Source organism: Cloeon dipterum, chromosome 1, assembly GCF_949628265.1.
Source record: "Cloeon dipterum chromosome 1, ieCloDipt1.1, whole genome shotgun sequence".
In the NCBI taxonomy this organism is placed as follows: domain Eukaryota; kingdom Metazoa; phylum Arthropoda; class Insecta; order Ephemeroptera; family Baetidae; genus Cloeon; species Cloeon dipterum.
In genome coordinates, this window is record NC_088786.1 from 7,848,767 (window position 1) to 7,871,870 (window position 23,104).

The following is a 23,104-nucleotide window of genomic DNA, read 5'->3' on the forward strand; positions in this document are numbered from 1 at the left end:
GAGCATAGACTGGAAATTCAGACCGTGTGAATAAAATGTGAAGAACAACATAGAAGAAATGCTATAATGATTTTGACCATTATTTAAAGTCCAACAGAGGCAAATAAATTAATGTATTTCTCGAATTATATTTTTATTGAAATATACGTACATTATTTATTATAAAAAACTGTTTAAATGCCTTCAAGTATAATATTAATGCATAAGATTTAGAATTTCAATTTAATTTTAACATTATACAACTTACCAGCTTTAAATTTCAAAGAAAAAATTTACTGCTATAAGCATATTTCTTCAACTGTCTCGAAATATTAAAAATTATCAAAAGCTCGCTCTATTAAATTATCTTATTTTAAATAAAAACACATTCCAAACCCTTCAGCTGGGCAGGGGAGGTCGAGATGAATCTATCGGTGGGTAGATTTTGCAATTCTGATTGTTGGAACACAAGATTTAAATTTAGCAATATTTGCAAACAAGTAAAAGTAGAAAAAAAATTTGCTTATCGAGTTTTCGAAGTGAAATTTAGAGAAGAGAATAAGCACTCAGAAACTTTCGCAAAAGTTCAAAATTTATAAAATCCAATCTTCTCACTTTCTAAAATTAAATTGGAAACTTGAATTAACAGTATTGACCTTCGACCTTCATATAGGACATCAAATTTGGTATCAGTTCAATTAGACTCGACTTGAAAATTGTCCCGCAGTGCACGTAAAAATACATATTTTGTCCAAACAATTATGACGCAATTAAAAAGTAAAGACTCATTTCTGGTGTTAATTTCTTTGAGTTTGCTTGACCCTCGTGTCTCATGTCCCCCTCCGACCCGTAACATTTCGTCAGTCCAACTTCGAAATGTTTTAAAAATTCCAACAAGCTCTTTCATTTATTCCGTGTGCAATTTATTTGATTGTCCGAAGAGTCCTCTCTCAAGGGCATTTGCAGGAAAGCAGCGATTAGAGTGCAGGACTTGTTGCAGGTCTTGTAATTGATTGTGCATCACATTAAGCAGCAACAGGGAGATTTGTTGCCCGGCTGAATATAATTATAATTTCATTGCCACTCGAGCCAAGCAGGAAAATGAGTCTCGCGTTGCGGCCTGAGTAATGAGACACACGGACAGGAATATTGCGCAGGCTGACGTTTGCACGTTATTTGCTGCCACCGCCGTCGCGCGCGTCTCGTGTTTTCCTGCTTTTACGCCGAATTTCGTAAAGCATTACAGCTAAATTAAGCCGGATTTCGTCTCGCACTCGCGTGTTAATTTATCTTTCGCCGACGCGAGATTTATTCGAAATGAGCCACAGCGTAAAATTTGTTTAGCCGACCCCCCAGTGCCAGCGAATTTCTCTCATGGACGGCCCATAATTTGTTCTTCAAAACAAAACAAGCAAGCATTTACAAATTAATAGCTAGAATTTTTTCCTAAAGAATTATTGCTTTGCTTCGAAGTTAATAAAATTATCTGACTTGTCAAGTCTTTTCAGGAATTTTAAATCATACATTTTTTTGTTAAATAAATAATTTTTTTTATTTAAAATAATTATATATTACACTTTTTTATTTTTTTTTTATTTTACAACAGTTTTAAATTAATATAATTAATTAAAAATATTTTTAAAACATTTTTAGTACAATAAATAAATTACATATTTTAGATTATGTGTTTAAACGGTACAGCAATTAACATTTTTTATAACTAAAAATGATCATGAGTATTTTATAAATAAAATGAATTTACACATGACGCTAATAATAATATAATTGCTATACATCGTCCAAATGGCATGAATGGAGGTGAAAATATATTTGACGTTGATTCGATAGAAAATAAATACTGCAAGGTGGATTGTGACTATAACTATACGTTGTAATTGATTGCAATGTTTCAGTAAACAAAATAAATATAATCACCTGCGAAATACTCATTGTCAGCTGTCAATCATAGATCTGTGGTGGCTCTGACTCTCTCTGACTCTCTCCCCCACTTTGTGCTAGTGCGCCCTGTGCTCTTGTGACTTCTCACCCCCACTCAAGATGGTGCTGAAAACCTCCAGAAGTTTCCCCCATCTCAAAATGTACTTAAATTAACAACATTAATTAGCTGACTAATTGTTTCCTCAATTCATTGATATTAGAATTTACAATAAACCCTGACAATAAAGGCAAACCCAATTTCACCCTTATTAGTAATGCACAGCAATAAATATGATTCAAATAAAACTCTACTTCGCGACGCACTTTATGGCCAGCCGTTTTGGCCAGTCTCTGTTCACTCAGTCTAATAAAGCGAAGTTAAGCAAGTTAAAAATCAGTAGTTGAGTGTTTTACTTCATACGACTACCGCTCCTACAGATCATAGACACAGAAGATAGCATTTCTTAAAAACAGAAAGGGTTAAATTTGTTCCTTCCCTTGTTTTTGTCTGTCTTTTGTTAGTAGTACCTAAAAAAGAATTTACGCTACGTCTGAAAGAAGAAAAAATAGTTTCACAACAAGCCGAAAAAAGAGACTCCCTGGTGCGTCTGCTGCTGGTGCCGGCAGGGCCAGAAACCCGCCAGAAACACTCTTCGTATGCAAATGGTAGGAGAATAGGAAAACGGAGTTTGATTAAATGTGATTTAATAAGGCGCTACCGATCGGAGAGGACAAACCCGATTATCGGGTTTCGGCAGATTAACATACCAGTTGGAAGAAAGAAAGAAAGAAAGAAATGCGCCAGTGACTAGCAGCAGCAACAGCAGCAGGCCGACGTGTTAATTTAATATTGGGAAATAAAATTACGGGCCGGCGGCGGGCTGCTGTTCTTCTCTCGGAAGCAGTTTGCGGCGGTAATAAATTGGAAATTAAAGAAGTCACACTGGCTTAGCCTTGTCCAAAAAAGGCCGCGCGTTGACAACGGAGCTGCGGGCACCAGGTGAATTACGCCGGGACCTCCTCACTCACGGGCCACAGACCCTTCCATGAAATTAAGAACACAATGTGTTGGGTTTTTTCTTTTCGATTGATATCAGAAAAATTAGGAAAATCTTAAATTACAATGAATTACAAATATCTAAAGATTTCAATTCTGCATTTTTTGCTGGACTAGATGGAAAAATAATCTTTGTCAAAATAAAATGGTCAAACTAAAACCAATCAACAAATTAAAAAGATGATAATTTTTGAGAAAAAAAGCGATTAATTTTTACAAAACTGACCACTTTTAAGACGGTCTCCTGGCTGATATCTTATAAGAAGCAAAAATTCCTTATGTTCCCAAGCGTCGCCGAAAAGGCTAATCCGCGGAGAAGGTTGTGACAAGCGAGCGTTAAGATGAAAAGTAATGGACACACACGCGCACGTTTGTGTTTTTCTTTTCCAGCGCGGCACGTCTTGCGTTTAATTGCCTTGCTCGCTATCAGTCTGCGGCATCGGCGCAAAAATCCTCAATTAATTTTCAGACTAAATGGACCGCGGATTAATTCTCGGAATTTATTTTCATGGCTCTTCACTGTTATCTGCGCGACGGGGAGGAAAATTAAATTTATGCCACTTTGCAATTAAGGTGCTGCTGCAAAGCGATTACGTGCACGTGCGGCTGAAAATCGAACAATGGGCCCGAACTGCTGAATTCAATTTGAAAACCGAGTCAGTCAGACAACCTGCCGCGCAATAATTCCGACTCTTTTGGCTCTACGGTTCATGCCCAAAAGCGAATTGAATTGACTCAAGTATATTGAGTAAATATAATTCAAAGAAATGGTGGAAATTTGAACTCATGATCCTTATGTGGTCCCTACTTATATAATAACGTTCATTATATTTCGCAGTGTAATTAATTTTTAATAATACAACGAATATAAAATAGTTGATTGGTGATCAAGATATTGGTATGGTATTAGGATTAGGCTTCTGTGCATATTTAAAAAGAACTAAGCTGATCTTAAACAAATATTTCTATGCCTCTTCAACAAGCGCTTCGTGGTAAAAAATAAAATTAATATTCAGATTTAAAATTAAATAATAAAATAAATAATTGTGATAAATTATTAAAAGCACGATTTAATCTCTATCATAATGCAAATAATTTTTAAGTATATATGTTAAAAATATAATCTTTTTAACTAAGCAAGTTTAAAAAAAATATCTCCGCTCCGGCTCTCTGTATAGTTTAAATTTGCAACCCACATGTAGCAATGTTTCCATTGAAGATTGGAGCTGGTAAAAAGTCTTGTTATCGCGTTGGGTGCGCAACACATGCATTATTATGTGTGCTGGCCATAAAGCATAATGGAGCGGGACGTGTTCTGATAAATCACCCCCGCCGCGAGTACATGCATAATATCATTATACGTAACAATGCATTGAGCCCGGCGTGATGCATAATTTAGAGTCACAAACACAATTGCAGCACGTCGCTTCGTGACAACGTTAGCCTCGTCCTGCTCGCACCCAACCAAAACCTGCCAACGAGCAGGCCCTAACTAATATATAAAAATAGCGCCACAGAAATAAATAGCAAAAACCTCTTTATGATTTTTTTTAAATTAAGAATTGTTTTTGTGATCTGAAAGTTGAACCAAAAACTTGTGGAATTAATTGATCAGTCGTGGAACATTTTTTTAAGAGATTGTTTACCCTTCATTTTCATTTAACATTGTAGAACCTACAAAAAATGTCTAAAAACTCGTCTGGATCAAAGAAAATATTCTGCCCTAAGAATTTTCATTTTTAAATTTAAGTTTTAAAATTAATATTCATTTTAAGTATAAAGCTCTTGACAATTTTCTTTCCGGCCTGCTTGGGAGGAGGCTCTGATTCGCAAGAAGCATAGCACATTATGGAAGTAAAATGAGCTTATGCGATGCGGCTTTTTGTACATTTCGTTTTTAATGTGCATACATCACTGAGGTGGAGCCTGCTGGTGCAGGTTCCTATCTCTCCTAGCCGTACATTAATCCTGGCCGCGTGCGTCTCTCTCGCAAATGATTTATGCAAACCAACTCTCTGAAGTGCACGAGTAATAAATTGTTTGTCTTCTCTCTCTGTTCCAGGTAATGGCAAAATTCAACAACCCTTCAACAATCCAGGGCTTTAATAAGGTCAGGTTATGGAAAATTTAAAACCCTGCGAAATCCTAGAAAATCGTTGCTATGTCAATGCATTGGCCCTTCCTTGAAGATATCGTGAGCCAAAATTGATCTATGTAGGCTGCAATGCTTTTTAAATGTTGAAGAAAGTCTCCCTACAAGTTAAAATCATATTTTATTTCATAACATTGAGTTTCCCAAAAAGTGTCATACGTTGAATAAATCTCGGTGAGAGCTGGAATCGAAATCTGCCTTGAAAACACGGTCAAGAAAAATTAACTAACAATTAAATTTTCACTGTTGCTCTTTTTATGACTGCACGTCGTAGAACCAATTTTTACAACCACGAAAGAAATAATATTCAATCACTGCCCTGCATCAATTCAGCTTTAAAGGAATTTCGAAAATTTAAGAACAGCCGCTGATGGGATGATAACAGAAAAGCTGTCATAATAATCTCGCAAAAGGTAAATCGGATTAGCCGCAATAATGTGGGCATAAATTTCAAAGCCGCGCAAACTGAATTATCTCTGCGCCGTCAATTAATAATGCCAATTTGCATCAAAAACCGCAAAATTCCAAAAGCAAAATAGATTACGGCACACCAATCACCGCGATATTTATTTATTCTCCGAATTCATCAGAAATTCATTATTTCAAAAGGGTGGTGGGCGTGTCCGGGAGCTCTCTCGCTGCCGCAGCATCCGTCGCCGACGCGAGTGTTCAATAAAACACGAAGCGGCGAGACAGCGAGACGAGAGTCAGGTGTATGTTTAAGAGAATAATGCCGAGTGTGTGCTGTTCGTGTATCTTTCTTTATCTCGTGAAAGAATAAGGACGGATGACTGCTCTCGGATCGCGCGCCGAGATGTAATCTGCTTCAAGCACAAACTCACTCTCGGTGTATATAATTCTTCTCTGCGCTCTCTTGGATATATGGAGGCGTTCGAAAATTGATTTGAAGAAATAACAACACACACACGGCCGCCGGCATGGATTCATGGATTTCCAGGCGTGCTCCGCTTTTGTACATTGCTGCTGAAAGCGTTTTACCGGTGGCGCAACCTCCGAATTCGTGTTTTGTTAATTTATCTATGGCTCGATCCATCTCGAAAATCTACAATTTGATCGACTCATTGTTTCAGGACAAGAAAAATCAGGAATATCAAGAACCTTTTTACGCTCTATATCTTCAAATCTACAGATTTATACATCCCAAAAAAATTCAAAGAATGTTTTACATGCTTTTAGGATTTTTATTCATTCGAAAAAAACCCAAGGAACCTAAGGAATATATTTATCTTATTCGAAATATTTCAAAAATAATCTTATTTGAAAAATGCAAACATAGAGTTGTTATTCGTTTAATTGGGCATCGTTTGGTGAAAAGTTTTGTGGTTTTCAATTCATTGCAACTCGATAAATTTAATATTCAATGGACCAGAAAAGGTGGTACAAATTAATTTTATCTTGATACCTGGTGATTACGAGACCTCTTATCAAAATAAGATCAAAATGAAATATTGCATAAAAATAAATCAAATTGCAGACCATGTCAAATCTCTCCAGGAAACACCCGTGACTGAATTCTGGATATGATATAAATAAATAGTCATAATGTCATAATTATAAACTATAATTAATTAGAGTTATTAAAAAAATAACAAAATTTTCCACCATAAAATTCAAGTGTGGTAACCCTGAGGGAAGGGTATAAAAGTATAGCAGTTCTTTTTCATTAAAATCTACGAAAATTTAGCTAATGGGTATGAGAATATCCATGAAAAACGATGCAAATTACCTGTCATCATTGAGAAAAATACTTTTTCAACATCGAGATAATTTAAAAGTCCCCACAAAAGAAGCGCGCAGTAAAGAGAGAAGACTGGAAATTGAATGCTATTAATTTTGTTGGCCCCAGGATGATTTTGCATTGATAGAAATAAAAAGTGTACGTGCGTGTATCTCGTGAATCGGAAAGGTGCACACAACCATAAAGGAGGAGTTAATCGGTGGAAGCGCAGGAGCAAAAGCGCACTCTCAGGGTCGCCGCATGCACGAGCCGCCGGCTGCGAGTATAAAACTCTTTTCATCCGCGCGAGAGAGGTAAAAAAGCCGCTCTTGAAAATGCTGATGCGGTCGGCCGCAGAGACATTTATATATATTTTATATCGACGCAGGTGTGTATTATTTGATAATAACCGTGCAGCGTACGATATATTTATTATAATATAAAACAGCCTCCCGATGTCACTGTCGCCCCGAAGCTACTTTCGATATTAATTACACCGTGTAGATATCGACGCCCTGCCGTTTATCCACAAACATTTTTCTCTCCCTTCGCCATATACGCAAACACACGAACCGCACTCAAACGTATAATTACGCAATAAAAAAATATAATCAACAGGTTCGTTCAACTCGAAATATTTTGAGAGCAGGGAGAATCGTGCATCAATAACCTATATTCAAGTTTTGTTTCTTTAAATCAAAGATCAAGTTTCAATATTTAGCAGTTTTTAGGTGTATTTTACTTTGTACCCAAAGTTGAGCAACTCTTTTAAGTGAAAATCTCTCACAAGATGAAAAATAACTTATATTTTTGTAAATGTTTCACTAATTAGTTTGATCTGTAACCCTTAAAAAAAGAACCCAAAAGTTTTGTTTATTAAAACATTTTTAGGGTCATTTATGTATTAGATGATAGAAAAACTTTACAGGGTCATCAAATAAGTACGAATCAAGCAATTTTAGTCCATCCGAATCATTCTAAAGACTATCTAAGACTTACCAAACTAATGAACATACTCTAAAACCTGCATGAACGCGGAAACTATCCATATGCAATATTAAAAATTTGGCTCGTGCCTTTTGTATTCAATTTCAGGTCATTTAAAAATGATAAAACTTGAAGATTTTCTTTCAAAAAGGACACTACATACTTTAGTTCTAAAGAGCGTGAATTATACCAAACGATGCACTAATTACTGTACCAGTTGGGAAAACCTGATCATTTTTGCCCCATAAATCCTGAATATATTTTTGCAAACACTCTAGCATTCGAGTTTGGAAAAATTTTGTTTTAATTTGCTATTTTGTAGACTAAACACAATAAAGATCCAATTTTATTGCTATTATCTAAGGGTATTTCCCCTATTTATAACACTGACAATCAGCTTTTGTTTATTTACACAGCAAAGTGATGTCACGAAATGCATTCTGTCTTTTCCCGTTCCTCCTGTGCTTCTCTCGCTCTCAGATCGTTGTATGCGACTGTTAATGGAATTTGGAATAGCGGCGGCATCACAGACGACTCTTTTAGCCGCTCTCGTTTTTATTTATTTGCTCTGGTGCGTGTGTGTGCATATCTCTCGCACGGTCGCGGAGAGCAGCTTGTTTAATCTCGCGCCGTAAACATTCCTCAGACGCGTTAAAACAGATTAAGAGAGCATTAGAGAAATTGTTCATTCCATCCACCGCCGACGCTTGTTTTCGCGTTGCTTTTTTATTTATTTAATCTCGTATATGTCAGCTTGGAAAGCCGACGAGAATATTTTCGCACCTTGTCGCTATTCTCAGCAGGCGCAGGCGAGAGATAAGAAAATTTTGGCCGCTTTTGTTTCGTTTTAATCCAGAATTTGGTAAACATTAGCGAGAGCGGCTAATCTGCTGTTTGTCGAGCAATAAATTTAGAGAACTCGCGAGGATTTGAGCAGCGGAGGAAGAAATTGGGCCTGCGAAAATCAACAAACAGGATTACACAAAGGGGGATTACGCGGGAGAGAGGGTGGAAACCTCTCGCGGGAGAACAACAAGGCTGCAGCTTTGTCAATAAACGTAATACACGCACAATCTCTTCACTCTCAAGCTTCCAGCATACCTTTCGCCCGCCGAATATCGCACCCGCTAACCGACAGCCGAGCAAGATGGATGCTGGGTTTATACAGTCTTCAGACATTTTGCCAGACACAAAGTGGCGTAGATAATATTCATGTTTTTGTTTGACTAATGGAAAATAAGGGAGACGCACGCCAAACATGCGAATCCAAGCAACAACTTTGCCGCCGTCTGCCTTTTAGGAAGCCCCTGAGATTTGACTCTGCGCTAGCTGAATTTCTCGTATAGAAAAAATAACAAAAAATAAATATTGAAGCCTGAGAAAGTTTTCCAAATGGAAGATATTGTTCAGCTTCAGAGTTAAAAGCTAGAACAGGAAATTTATTCTTATATCTTTTTATGATCATGCGATCGATTGGTTTTAAAAAAGTCATCGTCTTCTTTTGGACAGCTGAATTTGTTCTTGAAAATTGTTTTTATATAGAATTGGCATTTTCCCCATCGAAACACAAAAGTTTGAACAAGACCTCAATTAAATTTAGATTGTGATTCGCAGACGCGTTTTAAAATTCCAGTAAATGTAGACAACTATAATATAAGAATCATGAAAATCTGAAGAACCAAAATGATTTTTTCGTTTGGTTTTGGTGAAGTACTGTAGAGGTTAAGTAAATAATCAAAGTTATTTTGGATGCGTAATGGGGCCCAAATTCATAACTCCAAATGATTGCACATCTAATTTTTTCCTTCTTTAAAATAGAAAAATCATAAAAACGCGAATGGACAAATGAGTCTGGTAACGCTTCAGTTAGAAGCCAGTGAGTGGAACTGCGGTGTTAACAAAAAGCCGGCTCGGCTCTTCCTCTGCGCGACCAGCCATTAGTCAGGCGCGGAATTTGGCTGAAGTGGCCGTATAAATTATATGTAGATGCGTGCAAAGTGAGGCGCACGTGCAAATGGGCTAATGGTGCTGCCTGCCGCGCGTGTTATAAATCAGTCGACGCAAATTAATAAAAATGCGCCAAAATCCTCCTTTACCCCTCGTTGTCTTTCACCGCCGGCCGGGAAGGCTCAAAGATGCTGGCGATTAATGAGCGGAAAAAGACGAGCTAGTGGTGACAATTTATTGTCAACGCGGTAGAAATTTGTCCCTCTGCTCACAATCAGCACCAACTCACTTCGCGGAATAAGGACATCAACGCCTCCCACGGAAAAGCGGATTGAAGAGTTCGAAATTTATCTGATATATAGCTAATGGTTCAGTTTCTTCTGTTTGTCTTATTTACTTACAAACAATACACTAGCTCAAAATCACGCAACTTTAAGACTTACAATCATCTTTGAAAGGAAAGATGCGGAAAAATCCTAAAGTTCTTGTTACTTATGAATAAAACTAGTCCGTATATTGATTCAATTAAAGCCAATTTTTCCAGCAAATATTTGAGTAAAGTGGCTGCAAACTTTGCTTGCTTTTCAAACATTCTTAAAAAGTCTAAATTTAATTAAAAACCATTTTAAATGGCCTTTATTTTAGTCAAGAAATTATCTTAACCTTTTTTAAACTATGATTACAGCTCTAGCAACATAATAAATAAGGAATTTAAAATGTGCTTACCAGAAAAGTAAAAAAAATAATCAATGAGACTGTTCGAATTTGACCTTCTATGATTTTCTCGAATTCAGGAGAGCATGCCAATAGCTGCAATTTTGAAATGTAATCTTCTTTTTAACGTTTTCAATCAAATTTTGAATTCAAGGAGGGTTTGCTGCATTTCTCCTACGGTTTGAACGCATGTCAGAATTTGAGTCGCTTATTGACGTCACTGCCTCACTAATTCTTGAGTGCTGCTTGGGTTTTGTGCGAGAGAGCGAGCGAGCGAGCGAGGCGGCTTTAATCCTAAATCAAAACAGTTATAACTCTCAGCACCAACTCTCGAGATATATGTATATTCCGAAAGGGAAGCCGAGACGCGCAGGAAGATAAAAAAGCGATAAAAAGCTGTGCCGCTGCTGCTGCGTTATGCTGCTGGACACGATTAATTATGCATTCAGACGCGCGGTTGCACAACAAAACGCACACAATGTCAAAATACGTGTGCGTGGTGGAGCCGCCTCCACGCACGCTTACTTAGTGATTTGGCACAACAGAAATTAGAGCCCTATTCTTGCACCAGCGAACGCTCAACTAACACTCCGCCTAGAGGCTGCAGCTGCGAGCAAAACAACTCTAGTCTCGCTTTGTTTTGCTTGCCTTTCGCCTTATTGGCGTCAACTTCTCTAAACTTATTTTTGAATTCGCGCATTACACGGCGGCAAGCAACTGGATTACATACAAGACAGGTCGTCCTTCCAAATTAGGGCACGCGCTTCTAATGTGTCTCGGGCCCCACCCCGCGTGCAAATATAAAAATCATCACTCGGCGCGCAATCTCCACTCAATCATCGCCTTACTATAAATGTACCGACTGGACGACTGGCAGGGCAGACAAGAGCTGGTGCCGAGAATGGCTCTGCTCTCATGAGCTGTCCTCATCGCAATCGCGAGAGGACACACCCAGAACAAGGGTTTTTTAAGACGGAGCCCCAAAAGGTTATAGGAAGAAGTCACAGCTTTCTTGTTTAACTATGGATTATTATTATTATATTTTTTTGAGCTTCCAAATGTTGCGGGACAGTCAATTGAGCACAAATCATGCATTTTTTTTATTCTTCCCACACTACCAAAACCATCTGAAAACAGTCTAAAACCATCTAAATCATTTCATATCGTGCAAAATTTGCTTCTCATTATGAAATTTTTTTCACGGTTGGTTTATTTTAGTTGAATCATTTAGTCCAAAATTTATGACCGTTTTTTAGTAAATATAGTTTTTTCCCGCGTGTAAGACCTTGATGAAAAAAATATTCAACTGTTTTCTTATTTAGGTTAAAAATATTTACGCCTATTAGTGCTACATTCTAGCAAAAAAAGCTGTACTTTACTGTAATTTTTCAAAACATTCACGTGAAAAATTCATGCTTGGTTTGTTTTGGTGGTAGTGCAAAAATTAAACAAATTACGCCAAATTAAGGGTCAGGTATGATTTTTAATGCCCTTTTGCATTTAAAAAAAGTTCATATCAAATTCAAAAGAGAAGGAACACTAGTGTTTTTTTTTTCAATAAACGAAAACATTCATTATTTATATTCTTAAGTTGATGCTTATTGGGACGACTCTCCTAAGAAATTGATCGAGTATCTCAAAATTTGTTTTACTATTCGGTAAAAATTCTCGATTTTAGCAGTTAATAACTTGAAATTAACAAAATCCTGAAGACAACATCTAAAACCATCAAATTGGCAAACAGATAAATAAACAAAATATTCGATTTTTTGCATTTTTTATATGACCTCCCTTTCGCAAAAATGTATATTTCATTTGGGATGATGGCCTGAAATTTCGAGCATTCACTAAGCAAAGAGTTGTAAATCCCTCAGCGATGACAGATTTTGTCCTGTGGCGTTTTTACAGCTCAACAATGCGGTACTGAGGAGAAATTTATTATCGCAGGTCGCGGCGAATCGCGCCAGATGGGGAATTCCTGCATGAATTTTACTACCGCGGCACGATCTGGCTTGGGCCCAATTAAGCGCCGACTTGTGCAGAGTGCAGCAGAAAAGCGCCTTTCCAAACTCTCACTGCCGCGCGAGGCTCTTTCCACCAACAACCGACGAACGGAGCATCTCAGCGTTTTTTTTCCTTGCTCAAGTCCCGCGAGGCCAATAAAGCAGCTCGAAATTCGTGTTGCCGCGCGCGGAGAGTGGAAGGAAATCCAGACGAGATTCGCATCGACAAGCAACAACAACAACACAACATGCGCAGATTGTAAACGTTTAATTTGAATTATCGGGCGCATGCAAGCACGGCGCGCCGAGAACATAAAAAACGTACGAGAGGAATATTATGAGGCCGGTTTGCCGGGCCGAAAGAAGAAGTGCTGAAGGCGGGCACACACACACACACACACACACACAGGTGTCTTTCAGGCTGAAGGTCGTCCGTAATGATTTTTCGCTTTTCTTTCTCACACGCGAGTTCCGCTCCTTCATGTGGACCAGTTTGCCTACGCGACGGACGATTCACATATACGATGTGGTTCTTCTTAGCGAAATAAAAGGCTTGAATGGGGACGAGTTGGTTAGCAGATTATAATTAGGATATTTGGATCGATAATTTTGAATTAAAAGATTATTATTATTATTTTAATAAAAAATGAATGGGAGGGAAATTAATTTATTTCCATTAAGTATGCTGATGCGGAGGAAACTTCTTTTACGTCTAACTGGAAATGGAATAATTTTCACCATCAAGAGAAATAACAGTTGTTGACGCTGCAACTAAAAAGTACCTCACGTTTCGATTATCCATATATTAAAAGTGGAATTAAACGAAGTGGTTGTACGCGCATTCACGAGAAGTGATTAGTGGAAAATCAGGGCGACGACGAGCTGCCGCAGAATAAGTGCATTTTACTGGTTTTATGCATTCACTGCGAGCGATGGAGTGAGCGGATAATATTATCCCAAAGCACTAGTTGGATAAGTTGGAGAGCAGATTTTCCCCTCGCTTCTCTCTATTTCCTCGGTGTCTACTCGGCTCTTTTGTGCGCTCAGATAAATGGAGATTACACGCTGCATTGTTTCATCCATTTTCATGAGCATCGCGTCTCCTCATTCTTCGAGTTAATACACGACCATTCGGGTTGTTCAAACTTTGCTATGCGAGAAGTTGGATATCCGATTAATAGAGTTACCCGGCTCTTCTGGATGACAGTAAAAACAATTCTTGATGAAGAACCTCAGACTACAAAACCTCATCATAAGATAAAATACGGGAATATTTCGATGGAATAATTTTTATATGGCGTATTAAAAAAGCAATAAATTTACAAAACGTGGCACATTTTCTTCCTGCTAAAGAAGCCTTTTTCGCAAACTTTTGAAAGTTGTATATTTTTTAATCTCGTAACAATCCTCTTTGGAACATAGAAGTTAAAGAAATAGTAATGAAGAGAGTTTAAAGCTGAGATTCCAATAAATTTATCAATTCACAAACTCTCTGCTGACGAATCTCGAATCACAGCTGGCATATTCATTCAAAGAGTGAGTGTGAAGCAAGCATGTTTTCGTTAAATAATTTATTCTAACGCATGAATCACACATTAACAAATCGAGCCACGGGGAACAGGCCCAAGTAACTGCTTTTCGAAATGTTATATTTATTAACAAATTCACTCCGCCCACGTTGCGTCACGAGAGAACTTTTCTGAATTTTAATTCCCTCGTTCGACTGGTGTGCGTGGCACCTGAGGACTGTGAAAGGAAATTAAGTCAGTAAACACCGACCCAGAGGGATGACTGTGTAATTCGTGTCGAAATTGAAAAAACGAATTTCAGAGTTGAAATTTTTAATCTAAATATCAGGAATGTGATTAAAACGCCTTATTGCGAAAGTTGGGTACGCTTTTGATGCATGAAAATGAAATTCATTTTACGGTCTGACTTGCTGGCTTGGCAATTTCGTTTCATTACCATATAAAAGTGTAGCGAGATGAATTTGCAGAGATGATTACTATGCAAACGCTTAACGCCACCTGTTCGCTCCTGAAGGTAATTGCAAACGACATCATCAGCCGAAATTGGTTCTTTTTGCAGGCAATATTTTTGTCTGGTTGTTACGAAAAAGGTGGAGCCGCTTTCACGAATTAATTTCCAGAGAGCGGAAATGAGAAGTGTAGACAGCGATGAAAAAATTCATCAATCAAGGCAGAAAAGCAGGAAATCTGCGGCTAACAGCAGCGGCGGCAGGTGCTTCGTCTCGTCGTGTAACTGAAAGTCAGTCAGTCAAAAGTGTTTGAGCCAGATGAATTGCCTTTCTCTCTCTCTTTTCCTCTCTCAGAGACCAGCAATAAGAAAAATACGGCGCCGTACTCGAAGAAAGCAATCAAATTTGCAATTCAACGCGTCGCTTTTCACTTTTTCGGGCTCAAAGCCACTCAGTCGACTCCGGGGAAATCAAATCTTGGACGCGCAGCATGCGTATACGCACCTATAGCTGCTTTGCGTCTAGTCCAATATTTGCTGAAAAGCACGAAGGCAAAAGGATCGTCTTACCGCTTTTTGCGCACCCGGGCTTCGACGAAGTAAAAAATGACCTGTTTGACCGACGCGTTTTTATTTACTCTCGGCCACTAATGGCCTCTGAACACCGAACAAACGCTGGCAATATTGCACTATTCCAAATCTTTACTTGCCATAAAAACTGTGAATGGTGTGGAAATGTTTTAAGAAGCATATTTGTTTTATTTTGTTGCTTTATTGATATACCTTAAAGAAATTCTAGATGAAACGAATATTTTGGCCAGGCAAAACTAATCAATGGCTTCAAAAGTAGACTTTTATCCAAATAAACTGTGAACTTTTTAGTCAACAAAAACCACTAAAATGATACCATAAAAGAATACGCTTGAAAACTAGAACTTGTTTTGTAAAACTTAAATTTTTTTAATATTATACATACTGTATATGATTTCTACAAGCCCACCGATTGAATTTTTTCAGCACTTTCAAGTTTGAAAACGCTTGTTATATGCATTCAATTGTTGGTATTTTGCCAATAATAATGTTTCCAATCAAGTATGTAGTTTTTACTCAATAATCTATTTCAATGGATTATATAAATTACAAAATAACAAAAAAGTTTACATCTCACAATACATAGTTCTTTAAATATTAAATATAATTATTGATTTTTTTTAATTAATTTAATATTTTTAAATTTAATTCTTTTTTTGATTTAAAAATGTTTCAATCAGATATGAACGCTATATCAAAATTTAAAATATTTGTTTCAAACACAAAAGAGCTGCTTATTTATTTTTATAAATTGTACAGTCGAACCATGTAATGTAAAATAATGTTAAAATAATGTTAAAAAACAGATATTGTATAATTGTAAGTTGTTCGGCAATTTATAACCTCTCTGTTATATATCAAAGATTATTATGCATAAAAATTAAATTTCACCCACAGTATTTGTTCTCGAGAAGAAACAAAATTCAGAAAATCCATAATTATTAACCTAAATTAAAAACAGAACATGATTGCCACCTCTTTTCTTCCAGTTTGTCACTTCCTGTTTGATCAGTTTGAATCTGGTTGGAATTCGAAGATTAATCTTAACATTAATTTTGTAATAAATATTTTCCTGCGTTTCGAATTTTTTGCTTTTTTAAATTTTTTATTTTCCAAACCTAAAGTGTAAAAAAATCCCAATCTCAGTCTAAAGAATTGTGTCCTCTGTGGAAGATGATAGCTGTTTGCGTGGCTGCATTTTTTACTTGCTTGGCAGCGCGGCTCCAAGGAAGCTTTGGTATAAAAGCCACAGCGCTCTGCAGAGGCGTCGGAAAATTTGTTTGGCCGACACCTGAGCCGCTTCCCACCCTTGTCAACCCCAGCCCAAGTTTTCTCTCATCCTTGTTAGTGGTAAATTGATGAGGCTCATAAATCCACGCGAGAGAGAGAGAGAGACCTTTGGGCTGCTGCTGAGAAGCTGCGAGAGAGAGAGAGAGAGAGAGAGAGAGAGAGAGAGAGAGAGAGAGAGAGAGAGAGAGAGAGAGAGAGAGAGAGGCACAACTAAATAATAATATCGCTACAAAGAGCGGGGAAAAATGTAATAAATTACGGGCAGCGACTCAATAGAGATGAGAGAACTCGCCAGCAGCAGCCGACGCAAAGAGAGAGACGAAAGGAAGAGGCTTGTTTGCGTCGGCGGGACGTGAGTTTCTTTCTTGTCTGCTCTATTTTGGCTTGCCGGTCACGGAGACTTCTTATCAGCTCTTATCATGTTCAGCGCCGGCTACATACACGCACACAAAAATTTGGAACACTCACTCGCACACCCACACTTTGAGCAAACGTGTTTGCTCTGCTCTGCTCTACTCGCTTGTAGCCAGCCAAAGGGGTTTATTCAATTTCTACTCGCCGACTCTCACGCACGCACAGATGACTGACACTCTTTTTGTCCCGTTTTATCTCTCGAGCGGAAACGCTTTTGGCAAATATTACCTTTCCCACAGGCTTGAAAAATACGCTTTTTTAACTGCTTGGTAAAGGAAACACTTTATGTGGACAAATTTTAAAGCATAACATTTAAAGGGGGATTTCAGTGTATACCTTTCTCAGTTTTGTATCATTGATTTAAAGGGTGAGACATTTTAGAGAATTTCATAAACAATTTGGCCATTCGTACGGAGCAAAAAGGGTATGAGTAGTGGTGGCGCGGTGGTGCGGGTCGCAAATTGGAATTCCACTCGCGTCTCGCGTATTTTGGCAACAACACGAACGTCCTTGGCCGTCTCGCAGGCCAATTTCGCCGCGCGCGGAGGAGCGATGATTATGAATTCATAAAGCGGCGAAACAATTTCGGCCGAGAGCTAGCCGCCCAGCAGGCTGAAATTTTAATCGCCTCAGACGTGCATATTGGCCTCCGGATTAAATTGTCAAAGGAATATAAGCAACTAGAACCAGGGTAGAGAACGCACTCGCACACCCCCGGGTGCTTTATCGCGCCTTTTAATCTGCATTCATGCTCGTTGCGCGATCAAACGAGATGAGAGTGGACAAAAACGCACACACGTGCTTCTCTTCTTTCTCTCTTTTGGAGTCGGCAGTCTCATTCATCGAGAGCAAAAAAGCAGCGCAGCGCCCACGCAGTATCCAACCTCTCCTCTTGCTGCGTTTGGCATGCAAATCTCAGGTGTGTGCACGAAAGGAGTGCCTTCCGCCTCCATTCATCGCGGCTCTGAGGGTCAGTTTGTTCCTCTCAGCTCGTTTTGTGCGCTAATTAATTAATTCGCCCAGCTACCAAGCCTGGTCCAGCCGTTTTCACATACTTTAAAATCCATTTTAAAGACAGCATCAAGGAATGACTACTCAAATTTTTGTTTAATTCTTATCTATTCAAACACATTTTAACCAAATTGACAATTAATATTTATTCTATATCACTAAATTATAACAAATAAATCACTGCATCGGTTTTTAAATTTAAAAAAAATATAGATCAGAAAAGAGGTTTAAATTGAACACTTGTGAATAAAAGTTCAATTTTTTCTAAATTAGTTTTAATAGCTTGACAAAAGTTTTGCTCATTTAATTTTTAGTAATTGGCATTAATTTTAATTTCATATTTGATTTTAAATGAGAGCATAATTTTAAATGATTTCAATTTTTACATACTAAAATACTTTATTTTATATTAACACGTGATTTTAAAAGATTTATTATAAGTCAATAAATCTTAATTTTGCTATCCAAAATGGATAATGGAGGCAAAGATGTTTCATTTTCTAGGTATTAGTTTTCATAAAAAATTAATTTTGAAGCACCAAGTTTAGGTCAGCTTTTTTCCATTGGCTGTGAGTAAGCCATTAATCTGATTTAAATGTCAACTCCATTTAAATGCCTTAGTTATGTTATATTAGTTATATATTATTAGTCTCTCGCTACTTGCTGGTTTGCACCTTTCTAGCATGCGTGATTTGGCTTCACGGGACGAATGTCTAGCGTTTCAATGCAGTCCTCGGTGCGGAGGCAAGTGGCCCTTGAGTGGGCTGGGTCCCTGTGCGGCCTGGTGCGCCCATGTTATCCGTTCGCGGTGTTATTGGGACCCGGGTTTCAGCATTCGTGCCAGTGCAGTGCGCGCCCTTCCCGGTCCGAGGACAGGGATAAAAAGAGAAAAAAATATATATAATAAAAGATAATTTTATAATAAATAAATAAAATTTAATATCAAATTTGAGATTTATTCCAGGAAACATTGGAACAAGAAATTTAATTACAGGAGAGTTGGCTCCTCACTTAGTTGCAGTACAGGTTTAAAAGTCTGTTTTCATCCTGGAGTGCTCGTGACCTCTGACTTTGATTAGCAGTTGTCAGGGAAACGGCGGGCCGTCCCTGAAAGCAGGAGCACGCGTGTTGCAGTTGTTGCTATGTTTCTTTTTTTTACTTTTAGTTCAGTCCAGACAGAGGCGGGAAGTTTATACGCTGAATTAACAAGAGAGCGTAGTGACAGGAGCGGCGAAATGACTTGCTCGTTGACAGCCGCAATTGTTCACTGAGCAAAATCTAATTTTTTAAATCCAACCACGCACAGTGAAGGATCTCAACTCTGAAGTTATCTCTTCATAGTTATTCCTAATTAAATAAACAAAAAAATATTTTCATTTAAAATAAAAAAAAATGCAGAAGAGAAAAAGGTTAAAAAGAAGCTCTAAATTTGATATTTTTTATAAATACACAGCAATAACATAAATTATTAAGGCTAAAGACATTCGAATTGACTGATTTGATCAGAACGTAAATTTTCGTCTCGTTTATATTTTGACTTTTTATAGCATTGGGATGTCCGGGAGAGAGTGGCTTTTCGCGAATTCAGCTGGGTATAATTATTTTATTAGCCGGGGCAGGTGTAATTATCGCGGTAGGGGGGCGGCGGGAGGGCTGCCCCTTTTAAATGATAATTAGCACTGGCCCGGCGGCTTTGGCGAAAAGCTGCCCGCGGCCTTTTTATCCTCGAAATTTGGAACAGCTTTCAGCGCCCCGCACCATTACTGCACAATGCGTGAAAGGTGCAAAAATTACGACCCTGCGTGCGCCAAAATTACGCAAACCATCTTTTACAACTTAATTTGCGATTTTCTCGTCCCACGGGAGCTTGGGATTCTCTCTCATTTTATCCTACTATATATTAAAAAATAGTGTGCGAAATTATTAGTAGGAAACGTAGCCAAACATTATCTTAATTTCAAATATTTTCTAAGATTGTATTTCTTTATTTTTTATTAAATAAAAACATAATTTTAGACATATCTTTTCGGTTTATAAAAGGGTATTTTTGTGTAAACAAGCAGTGGAAAAAAATCATACAAATTATTTTGACAGCCATAATTTAAATCATATTAATGCTGCAAATTAAATAATATTAAACTTCATCAAAATATTATTATAATACACCAACAAGTTAAGATATAACTAATTACGCTTTTGCATATCATGGTAGAATTAATTTAAAATTAACAATCTAACAAATTTCTTATGCAACACAAATTTCGTTCGGGAATGAATATGAGTTTCAGCAAGAGAAAATTTGAATTTACGATGGCATTTTTTATAATTTTGTCAAAGCAGTGGTCATATTTAATTTTCTTTGGCTTGACGAGCTGTCCAAACGGAACGGCCGACTCAGTTTTCAAATACCCGCACACTCGCAGTGCATCAAATTGATCAGCAAACAAAACGCGCCGAAAGGTCCGTGTGTGCTGTCAAATGGCGCGGCAAATTAACCCATCCTTGTCGTTGCATTGCATTTTATTGTTGGCGCGCCGGCGAAAAATGCCCAAGAGCAAATATTTGCGCTTGCTAATGAATGCGAAATCATGAGTTCACTCTCCGTATAGCCGCCGCTAGTGAAACACAAACAGCAGAAACTGCGACTGGCCGAGGGTGAAATTTGAACATTTGCGAGTGAGTGACGCCTTCTGTATACAGATGAGTGACGTTGCTCTTTTTGTGGGCCCTCGTGGATTTGTTATAAAATTCACACTCAGGCAGGATCCTAACCAAATAGAAAAATGGTGATTTTATTAAAAATATGAAAATCTCGTCTCGAGTTTCAGAGGATCCCGTTTGCTCTATATTTTATGGTGGCTATTTTTGTGCACCCATGCATACGGTTCAGAGTTGAAGACGTGTCATTCCTTTGTTTATTTGATTTGCAGTCGTTTGTTTTCGTTCTGATTTTCCCACTCGCACTTACACTGAATTCTGCTCGTCGGACTTTCCCTGTTTCGTTTGTCAGGTTGTAAATCTCGGAGCCGAACGACCTTCTCTTCTCGGCAGAGAGAGACACACACACGACGAGTCAATTTTGGAAAGCGGAGGAGCATTCTTCTTTCCGAGGTCCTAAATCACGGGCTTAGCGACACTTGCCCAAAAAAGCAATCTGGCCTTTCCAGAATAACTTTCTCGTGATCTGCATTATTTCGTGCATCCCGGCAGCTCGTAATGCGCTTTTGTCAGCCAAACACGGGGGCCACGCCCACCTGCCTCTCATTCTTATTCTTTCGACTTGTTTGTTTTCCACGCGTAATATCCTTTCCTTTGGGTGTGAATGTGTGGTCCGTAAATGTCGGGACCGTAAATCGGGCGGCTATTAATCGCGGGATTAAAAGGTGGCGCATCGGATTACACGCGCTGCAACAGATTGTTACAAGTCTCGTAAATCCCATTGCGGCCGCATAATGCCTTCTTAATTGAATTTTATTCCGCGCGCCGCTCGCACGGCCGTAAACGTCGACTTTCCCGAACGACTCCTATAATCAGCTTATATGTGTTTCGAAAAGCCTGCCTGCCAGCCAGCCAGTTGGTTGTTTGTCGAATGCGGTCGCGGTGACAATTGCACTCGTGAATATTCAGCCGGGCGCAATAAAACTCATTTTCGGCTGTGAAAAAGAGACACACGAGCGCACGGCCGAATTCCCCATTGTTGTTAGTCAAAACGCCGCCAACTTTTTTTACTGCCGCGTGCGCGCAAACTTTTGAGATGTGAGTCGCATAAAGCGCTTTTACAACTCCGGCTTATTTGACTCGCCATGCGTGCCACATGTGAATGGAATAAAAAATTTCCTTCCTGCCCTCCTACCGGTTTTTGTCTTCCCTGGCCGCTTTAATTTTTGTCAAAAGGTAAAGACTGTTTCAAGTGGTTCAATTCAAATATAATGGCAGCTTCAATGCATATTTATGAATTATGATGTAATACTAGAAATATAAGTGGGTGGACACAGGACAACAATTGAAATTAACTGTATGTATATTGTCAACTAAAATTAGCATTTTTGATAAAACTGATTTGAAACAAAGACTCTTGAATAATTAGGATTGAGTACATACAAATGATTACAGTTAAAATTTGCCGAATTTTTTAAATATTAAACATTTTTGATCAAAGATTTTGCTCTTGATTTTAATTCCTCTTCATTGTGATCTATTTTTCGATGTGCAACAAATTTTCCTCCTGGTAAAATAGATAGATTATGATTGTTCGATAGGAAGAGAAAGCGTGCCGTTTGATTAGCGTGCTACGCTAATGTTTTAGCCGATTTTGATTTTATTTTCTGATTAAATGACCAGCCACTGAAATTTGAGGCTAGTTTTTATGGTTTTTATACTTGGTGGAATACGATATACACAGGAACAGGCCACATTCAATAAATTTTACAATGTGTACTATTCTATAACGGACCTTCATTATTTATAAAATTATTAAGACTAATATATATGTATTATGTAGTAAACCTTTGACTCTGTTATTTTACATATACAAAATTTATGTGTACCTTTAATTAAATTAAATAATTGATAAAATATTAAATAACTAAATTTATAAATAGTGAAAATTAAAATATGACATTAACTTATAACTATAAAATAAGTACTAAATATATTTAACAACGTGCTTTTTAAATTATTTAAAATTTTATTTTTAAAATTTCAACATTTTCCAGCTCTATTGGTGCTTTAAATGCTACACAGAAATAAGATCTTAACTTTCAAACGAGGAGAATGAGTACGATTATTTAATAAGCAAAGTTAAAAACATATTATTTGTTTATAAAATTATATTTTTAAATTTAGATCTACCTTCAAATTTGTTAAAAATGAAACTTTTGATCAACCGTAGAGGCCATTCAAAAATTTCATCCATTGCTTGTAGACACATAAGTTGTAAATAATGCCTTTCAAACTGGGAAGCACACGCCTGTTTGGTCCAGAGCATGGATATTAGATTAATGTAATAATGAGCAGCGCCGCATGCTTTAATGCAGCTGGTGCTCTCAAATGTATGCATGTTCCAGCGAGCGTGTGACACTTTTTTACTCTCTCACTAGCAGCAGCGGCACGACCGGCCGGGGAATTCTATATCACGAGAGCTCCTGGACAAATATGCTAATGAGAACGCACAGGGAAACGAAAAAGCAGGATTATACTTATCTCTCTCTCGTGTCTGCCGCTCCCAAAAACGGATGCGAGACACGTGGAAAGCAGGAAATCACTTAATTACATGCACTCCAGGTCTTGTATAAAGAATTTTAAGT

The 23,104-nt window shown here is 37.8% G+C and overlaps 1 protein-coding gene across 2 annotated transcripts in view; it reads left to right on the top strand.

The window, feature by feature from the left end:
• The window catches only part of LOC135947973 (cysteine-rich motor neuron 1 protein-like), a 220,935-nt gene that overhangs the window by 176,764 nt on the left and 21,067 nt on the right, over positions 1-23,104 (top strand). The gene's annotated exons all lie outside the window — the stretch shown is intronic.